Raw genomic sequence first — 8811 nt, forward strand, 5'->3', positions numbered from 1 at the left:
AAAAAAAAAAAAAAAAAAAAAAAAAAAAAAAAAAAAAAAAAAAAAAAAAAAAAAAAAAAAAATTGGAGAGTAGAGGAAGAAAAATGAAATCAAAACACTAAATCACAGAGGAGGGTCCTCAAAGTCAGAGGCGTGACAGAGGGCTGAGAGGGATGTTGGCAAGGGGAGAACATAGCCGTGTTTAAAGGGCCACCACTCCTGGGGGCCTGCAGAGTGTGGTCCTGCGGGAATGTGGACCTGGCATTACCAGATCTTCAGATTTGTTAAGAGAGGCTAGAAATCTGGCTTTTTATTTTTTTTCAGAGGCTAGGGTCATGCTATTGCCTAGGCTGGAGCGAAATGGTGCAATCATGGCTCCTGCAGCCGCAAACTCCTGGGCTCAAGCGATCTTCCCACCTCAGGCATCTGGGTAGCTGGGACTACAGGCATGCACTACCACATCTGGCTAGGTTTCTTTTTTTTTATTATTATTATTTTTGTAGAGATGGGGGGGTCTCCTTATGTTGCCCAGGCTGGTCTAAAACTCCTGGCCTCAAGCGATCCTCCCACCTTGGCCTCCTAAATTGCTGGGATTCCAGGCCTGCGCCACTGCTCCTGGCTGCAATCTGACTTTTTATGGGAAATCTCCCAATGATTAAATGTTGGCAACTAACAACAACAACAAAATCAATGTGGGCAAAACAAAATGCTTCTGCAGACTCAATTTGTATTATAAGCAGGTGGTTTGTAACCCTAGACCCAGAGAGTTTTATTGGTAAGTGTTCGAGGGTGTCCTTTAGATCCATTGCGATCCTCTAAAGAGCGTGCCTGTAACCTGTGCTGGGCTCTGAGGGCATGATGGGGGTCTGTGGCATGGCCCCTGACCTCAAGGCTGGATCATAGCTGCCCTCAAGCTAGATGGGTCCAACCAGTTATGTACCCAGAGCCAACTTATAACAAAAGGATTAGGTGCTTTGGAGCTCAGAGGAGGGGAGGTCAGGGAACGGGGGAGGCCTCCTGGGGATTCTGGGTCTTGTGATCGTTCTGGGAGGGGAGGGTAAGACTTAGTATATCAAAGAAGGTACTCAGACATTTCGGGATCAGATGGGAAATAGGATAATAAAGGAGTCCGGGCATGGTGGCTCACACCTGTAATCCCAGCACTTTGGGAGGCTGAGATGGGATGATCTATTTAGCCCAGGAGTTCAAGACCAGCCTGGACAACATAGTAAGACTACCATCTCTACAAAAAAAAAAAAAAAAAAAAAAAAAAAATTAGCCAGGCATGGTGGCCTGTAGTGCCAACTACTTGGGAGACTGAGGCAGGAGGATCGCTTGAGCCCAGGAGTTTGAGGTTACAGTGAGCTGATTGTGCCAGCCTGAGCTACAGAGCAAGATCCAGCCTTTAAAAAAAAAGAAAAAGAAAAGATAGCCAAGGAAGGGGGTGGAGTAAATTGTAAAAGACTGCAATGCAGGTCTGGGGTGTGTACTTGGCTCTGACTATGACAGCAGGACCCCAAAGTCCATGTTCTGGTCCAAAGCTTAATGGCACGAGCCCTGAGGCCTGTCAATGGTCATCAGAAGTGTTCTTCCTGCTTTGCTAGCATCCCCCAAACTCTCCTGTCTGCTGTCCTGCCATCATTTATTCACATCAGGACAGAGGCCGTGCCTGTTGTGTTCACTGATGTCTCCTACGGGCCTAGAACGATGTCTGGAACAGAGTAAAAGTGCTCAAAGAATATCTACTGCCTACTTATTATGAGCCAGTGCTGCCCTAGCCCCGGGCTCAGGAGGACTCTATGGTGCCTGTGTTCTTATGTGGGGAGAGACAATAAACAAACCAACAAGTCGGTGAATAAGATGATTTCAGAGCCTGGCCTGTGTGGCTTGTCTCATTGCACTGTAGCCGTCTGTTTATCTGCGTCTTCTCCTAAGCCTATGAGCGCCGAGGGGGCAGGGCTGGGTCTGTCTGGTTCCTTGTTTCATTGGTAGCCCCTGAGGCTGGTGCCTGACAAATAGGGAGTAGTGAAAAAAAAAAAAAAAACGTTTTTGCCGGCTGTAGGCTGTGAAGAACCCAAGCTGAAAATGATTTCAACCTTACGTGCACCTGTTCCCTTTGGAAGCTGCAGAACTTATCATTATCAACCCAGGAGTAATTGCTGATAAGCCCACCTGTGAATTTCCTTGCAAATAGAGAGGTAGCGGAGGAGTGCTAACAACAACAGGGATAATCTTAATTAATGACCTGATAACTGTAATTAATTGCATCATATCCAGAGGCCCTCTTCGGAATTTTAGGAGGGAGTACCTAGTGTTTGGCAGCTTTGGGGCTGCAAAGGCAGAGGAGTGCTAGGATCTCAGCCCCAGCACTTTGATATTCAGTGAGCTTTGCCAAGTTACTCACAGTTCTGAGCCTCAGTTTTCTCCTGGGAAAAACAGGGCTACATCCCTGGGGTGTTGCCAGTCTCAAAGTTGCCAATGGCTGAACCCACCAGGGCTGTTCTTGGAGGTTAGGGTGCAGGGCTGCAAGGCTCCCCTTGTTGTCATGGCGTGGGGGGAGGGGGGCAGGAGGGGGCTGCCGAGACTGGTTGGGGGGAAGGCCACTCGTCTAGGGTTTCCCCTGGGGCCGGCGAAGGAATCTCTCACCCTTTTGGAGGAGCCTCAGGGCAAGAGGTTGAAGTGAGGGAGGAGAAGCTGGCACCCCTTGCGCCCTCGCGCCTGCGGGATCTCCCCGCGGGGGGAACGGGGAAGGGAGATGGTATGTGGGAGCGCGGGGTGGGAGAACTAGGAGGCGGGAAGAGGGACCCGGGGTGGGCGACGGAGCGAGGAGGTCGCCCTGTGGCTCGGGCCCAGCCCCATCCCCGAGGGCCTCAGTTTCCCCCCTGTGCTGTGGAGGGCTGGGTGGGCTGCCGGGACCGCTGGGGGCTCGCTGCAGGTCGGGGAGGCCGGGTCTCCCTCGCAGCGTGCTCGGAGCCCGGAGGGGGCGCGGCGGCCCCAGCCCCGGCCACCAGGGGTTAAGCGGTGACCTCAGCCGCGGCGCCCCGGGACCGGGCGGGTGGGGGCGGCGCCGCATCGCGCTCGGCGGCGGCGGCGGGACCAGGCCTCGGAGCGCGGCGGGCGCGGGCGCAGTCCCGGTGGGCGGGCGGGCGGCGCGGCCATTGGCTCGGGCGGCGGCGGCGGCGGCGGCGGTGGGGGCGCCGTCCCGGCCATGGGCGCCCGCGGCGGCCTGTGGAGCTGGAGGCGCGGAGCCGGCTGCCGGGCGCCTTTGTGAGAGCGGCGCGGACGACAAAGGCGCGGGCCCTGGCGGCCCAGGCGGGTGAGTGAGCGCGGCCCGCGGGCCCGGCCTCCGCGCGATCCTCGCGTGTCCGGAGTCTGCGAGTGCCGGGGAGGCGCTCCAGGCGCCGGGGTCCTCCCGGTGTCCGGGCTGTCGCCGTGGGCCGGCGGGGGCCGTGTCCGCCGCCGTGTCCCGGTGTCTGGGTGTGAGAGCCCCGAGCCCGCCTCTCCTCTCTGTGTGGGTCTCTCCTGTGTCACTGGAGTGCCGGTTACCAGGGCGAGTGGCCTTTGTGCTTCAGCCCGTGAGTGTGAGTGTGTGTGTGGGGGGGAGGGGGCTCCAGCCGGTTGGGGTCAGGACAGTTTGGCAACCCCCGCCCCCACCCTGTGCCTCACTTTCCCCTGTGGTCCGCCTCCTCCTGCGCTGGCCTTGGGGGTCCCCAGGATCGGGTGAAGTCAGGGAGTGCCCCTGTTGCCTCTGTTGTGAGTCAGCTTCTCCCACCCTGGACCCCCGCCCAGAGGCGGAACTGGACGGCCTCCCGCAGGAGGAGACTGTGGGAGGAGAGGAGGCCGGGTCAGCCGGAGGCCGTGGCTGCGGAGCTGGGCCAGTCCTGGATCCTTCCCAGAGCAGGGACATGTGTCAGGGAGGGTCCCACGAAGATGAAGACCAGCCTCCCTGGAGTCCCTGGGATGGCCTCTGAGCCCGAGCGCAGGCCTGATTGTAGGGAGCGTGTGGACAATTCTTCCTCCCTCTCCCAAAGCGGGGCCCTGGGGCAGGGCTCTTGAATCTTCCTTTGGCCCTGAAAGCCAGGAGGCCCTGCGTTGTTCAGTGCCAAGAAGAGAGGTGGTGGCTGGGGGGCTGCACTTCCCACTGGTTTTGGAGCTCAGCTGCTGCCCCAAAGTCCTTGGCTTCCCTTAGGGATCCTGCTGGGAAGCCACACCCCCCGGTCGGGAGCCCCATCTGCTCCCCCTCGGATTCTGTGGAGTGAGGGCAGGTTGTGCGGGCTCATTAAAATGCACAGCTCTTCCCGGCATCCACTGAGCGCTGTGCCCCCAGTGGTGTTCAGGCCCTGGGCACACAGACTAGAAAGCAGGTCAGCCTCAGGAAATCTCCAAGCTCCCTGTGACTGTGGGGTAGGGACTGCCCTTCACCTTCCTTGGGCCCTCAGGGTGAAGCTCAGAACCTCTTGTAAGGCTTCCTGTGGTGCCCGAATCTGATGCTCACTCTGCCTCCAGGCGCTTGCCTTCTTGAGGTCCCCTGTCCCTTCCCCTTCCACCCAAGACCTTCTGCTGGCTGTTCTCTCTATCCAGGAAGTGGGTCCCATCCTTCACCTCTCTGATTTCTCACTCGGGAGCTACTTCCTCTTCAGTGAGCCAGGCTAGCCCCGATGCTCCTAGGGTTCTTGCCTAAGTCTTGGGGGTAGGGGGCTTTTTGACACCTTCCAGTGGAGCAGGGACATGTCTGTCCTTGATCACAGCTCAGAACAGTGCCTAGTGCACAGTGGGTGCTCTACACATCGTTGCTGAATCAATGAATGGCCAACAACTAATGGTTCCTAAATTCTGTTCCAAGTTTTAACTCTGGAGAAGTCCGGGGAGTGGGGAAAGCTGGAGGACTGCTCTGGGGTCCAGGTACCAGGCTAGTATAAGAGGAGGTTGGGTGCCGTGGCTCACGCCTGTAATCCCAGCACTTTGGGAGGCTGAGGCAGGTGGATCACCTGAGGTCAGAGGTTCAAGACTAGCCTGACCAACACGGTGAAACCTTGTCTCTACTAAAAATACAAAATTAGCTGGGTGTAGTGGTGCATGCCTGTAGTCCCAGCTACTCGGAGCCTGAGGCAGGACAATCGCTTGAACCTGGAGGCACAGGTTGTAGTGAGCCAAGATTGTACCATTGCACTCCAGACTAGGTGACAAGAGCGAAACGCCATCTCAAAACAGAAACGAAACCAACAATTAGCCGGTGTGGTGATGCATGCCTGTCATCGTAGCTACTTGGGAGGCTGAGAAGGGAGGGTCGTGTGAACTCGGGAGGCAGAGATTACAGTGAGCGGAGATTGTGCCACTGCACTCCAGCCTGGGTGACAGAATGAGACCCTGTCTCAAAAGAAAAAAAAAAAAAAGATTGAGCATGGTGGCTCATGCTTGTAATCCCAGCTCTTTGGGAGGTTCAGGTGGGAGGATCACTTGAGCCCAGGTGTTCGGGACCAGCCTGGGCAACACAGGAGACCAAATCTCTACAAAAAATTTTAAAAATTAAGTGGATGTGGTGGTGCATGCCTGTAGTCCCAGCAACTTAGGAGGTTGAGATGGGAGGATCATGTGAGCCTGGGAGTTTGAGGCTGCAGTGAGCTGTGATTGTGCTACTGCACAATCTGCCTAAGTGACAGAGGGAGACCGTGTCATAAAATACGTATATATATATATATATGAGGGAAGTGTACTGTCGCTTGGATTTATAATATATGCTGAGTGCCAGGTGCTGGGCTAGATGCTTTAAGCATGTACCTCTTATGCCCTGAGAAGGAACAGAGTGGAAAGAATACAGGTAATCTTCTTAGATTAATTTTGAAAAGATAAAGTAAGTGATATATATGCAATGATAAGATAGTAATAGTGTGGATTTATATTGCACTTTCATATCTGCTATCTCTTTGTTTTGACAACACCCTAGTAATTAGGCAGAAGGAACCCATTTTACAGATGAGGAAGATGAGCACACAGCATTGAAGTGACTGCCGAAGCTCACTGCTGAAGCGGGTCAGTGAAGGAGCCAGCACTCAGCTTGGGACCCCCTGGTCACTCAGCCCTTGCTTTCTTCTGTACAACTGCTTCCAGTGCCTTTTGCATTCCTGTCGCCCCGCTAGACAATGGTGAATGAGTCGCTGTTCTTGCCCTCAAGGGGTCTAAAGTCCAGGAGAGAATCAGGCTCTTTAACAACTGAGTGTGCCAAAGTTGTTGTCCCACCCCATGGTGCCACTTTGGGCCCAGCTCAGCGCCTTTCTTGCCCTGTGTCCCAGAGAGTTTTTGGTCTCTCTGCCTCAGTGGAGAGCATTAGAGCCACTTTCCTTCGGGACCCTGGTCTAAGGCAATGCCCAGGAGTGGTCCTTACTGAGCCTCTCTGAGTCCTGGGCAGTGCTGAGTTGGGAGTCAGCTAATACCTACACTGAGGAGCTGATTGCTAAATTTTAGGAATGTTATGAGCCAGTTGTTAAACACAGCCATTATGAAAAATTTTGAGTATATACATTTGTCATTAGGTAAATTATATTATATAGTTTTTGAGACGGAGTTTCACTCTTGTTGCCCAGGCTGGAGTGTCATGGTGCAATCTTGGCCCCCTGCAACCTCGCCTCCTGGGTTGAAGAGATTCTTCGGCCTTAGCCTCTGGGATTACAGTAGCTGGGATTACAGGTGCCCACCACCACGCCTGGCTAATTTTTGTATTTTTAGTAGAAACAGGGTTTCACCATGTTGGCCAGGCTAGTCTCAAACTCCTGAACTCAGATGATCTGTCCACTTCAGCCTCCCAAAGTGCTAGGATTACAGGCATGAGCCTCTGTGCCTGGGCCATAAATTATATTTTATAAAATATAAATACTCAACTTTTTTTCCTAATCATTGTATTATATTTTATTATTACCTGTGCATTTGTGGTTATTTGCTGCGTTGTGTGCGTGTGTGCGCGCGTGTAATGCACATAGTGGTGTGCTGCTCCATATCTCTTCTCAGCTCCATTCAGTGATGTCATGTTGGCATCTTGTAGTTGGCCACAGTGAGAGTTTTTATACCACAGAAATCGGCAAACACTGCAAATCAGAGTCTTTTCCCCTGAAGAGCCTGTTTACCAGCACACCACTGGGGCTCCAGCAGTGAGCAACTCAGTCCCTCCCCTTGAACTTACATTTCGGTGTGATGCCACTCCAGGACTGATCTTAGTGCCTTCATGGCTGAGGGGCAGCTGTGGATAGGGCCTGCTGTGGGGATCGAGGTTGTAAATTGCGCTCAAATCGCAGGAGCTCTCCACTCCAGCATGCAAGTTGTTACCACGCACCAGCAAGAGGGGAAATGGGACAAGAAGGAGATTCAGTTAATTGAGAGCTGGGTTTGCCATTGAGTGACCCTATTCAGGATGACCCAGGCATCTGGGAGGAAAAGCAGCAGTGGTGTCTGAGGACCGATTGTGGACAAGTTAAGTAGCTTGGGGCTTGTGGGGGTGTGATGTCCAGGACATGGGTGGCTAGAGCTGGCATAGGCAACAGTGGGCATGATCTGTCCATATGGATTCAGGGCCTGCTCGAGAGAGTAGAGGCAGATGGTTGCTCTTGTACAGCCTGTGATCTCTGGGTGGGAGATGGACATGTGCACAGTTACATACAGCGGAGGGAGGCGCAGAGCGCAGCAGGGGGATGGGGTAGGGAGAGGGAAACAGTTCCTGCCTCTGAGCCTTTGCACGTGCTGTTCCTTCTACCCAGGGGAGTTAATGTGTGTTTTTTTCTACCCAGAAGGAAGAGCATGTGCAAAGGCTTAGAGGCATGAACTCTTGAGAGTTCAGTCTGGCTCTGGTGTCAGGTGAGACAAAAATCTGCAGGGCTTGAAACAGAATAGGGGAAGCACTGAAACTTCCTCAAGTCAGGGGGCACAGTGTCATCTGCGTGCCGGCAAGGGAAGGCTGCCAGACCTCCCCTGTCAGGGGCCCTGTGCTGGGTGGATCACACTGCTTCCCTGAAAATCTTTAAGGTTTCTTGGTAGTTTCCTGCTGTCCCTAAAGCTTGCTGCTGTTCCAGCCCCTGCATCTGTGGCTGGTGGATTCTCAAAAACATATCCATGTTAATATCAAGCCAAACAAAACTTAATTGGGAAGAGGAGTCTCCTGTTCTCCCACCACTGCAAATGATACCAGAAAAGCTACTTCTATCCTTCATTTAGGCAGATAATTGAGAGCTTGTTTGTTTAAAGGCAACTGATTTTGACTTTATGCCTATATGTGCCAGATATTTTTCATGTATCAATTCATTTAATTTCCATGCTGATCCTGCAAGTAGGTCCTATTTTCCCATCTTATAGATGAGGAAATTGAGTCTCAGAGACGTACCCAAGGGCACGGTGTTTGTAAGTGGCAGGATTTGAACCTAGTAGGCCTTGAGGTCTTTCTGCAGTTCCGTGCTCCCCTCCTTTATGCGGTTTTCCTTTTCCCTTTGGGGAGGGGAGGGAGAGATTAGTCACATGCCTGGAATCTCAGCACACTTTGCCTTTCTTAGTTTGGAGTTAATGTGTATGTGTGTTTTGAGAAAGAGTTTCACTCTTGTTGCCCAGGCTGGAGTACAGTGGTGTGATCTCGGCTCACCGCAACTTCTGCCTCCTGGGTTCAAGTGATTCTCCTACCTCAGTCTCCTGAGTAGCCTAGGATTGCAGGCATGAGCCACCATGCCCAGCTACTTTTGTATTTTTAGTAGAGACAGGGTTTCTTCATGTTGGTCAGGCCAGTCTTGAACTCCTGACCGTATGTGCCTGCCTCGGCCTCCCAAAGTGCTAAGATTACAGGCTTGAGCCACTGTACCC

General features: G+C 53.1%; 1 protein-coding gene across 9 annotated transcripts in view; it reads left to right on the top strand.

The window, feature by feature from the left end:
• ARHGEF10L (Rho guanine nucleotide exchange factor 10 like) overlaps positions 1-8811 on the top strand; it is a 180052-nt gene that overhangs the window by 17554 nt on the left and 153687 nt on the right. For 4 of the 9 annotated variants that reach the window (XM_017505625.2, XM_037730224.1, XM_017505645.2 and 1 more), the window contains exon 1: positions 3183-3295. The exons of 2 other annotated variants lie outside the window; for them this stretch is intronic. The gene's annotated coding sequence lies outside the window, so the exon portion shown is untranslated. Of the gene's footprint in view, positions 1-3182; positions 3296-8811 lie in introns of those variants that run through there. 3 more of the 9 variants (XM_037730231.1, XM_017505691.2, XM_017505695.2) reach the window with 1 other exon arrangement.

Source organism: Cebus imitator, unplaced genomic scaffold, assembly GCF_001604975.1.
Source record: "Cebus imitator isolate Cc_AM_T3 unplaced genomic scaffold, Cebus_imitator-1.0 Scaffold15, whole genome shotgun sequence".
NCBI lineage: Eukaryota > Metazoa > Chordata > Mammalia > Primates > Cebidae > Cebus > Cebus imitator.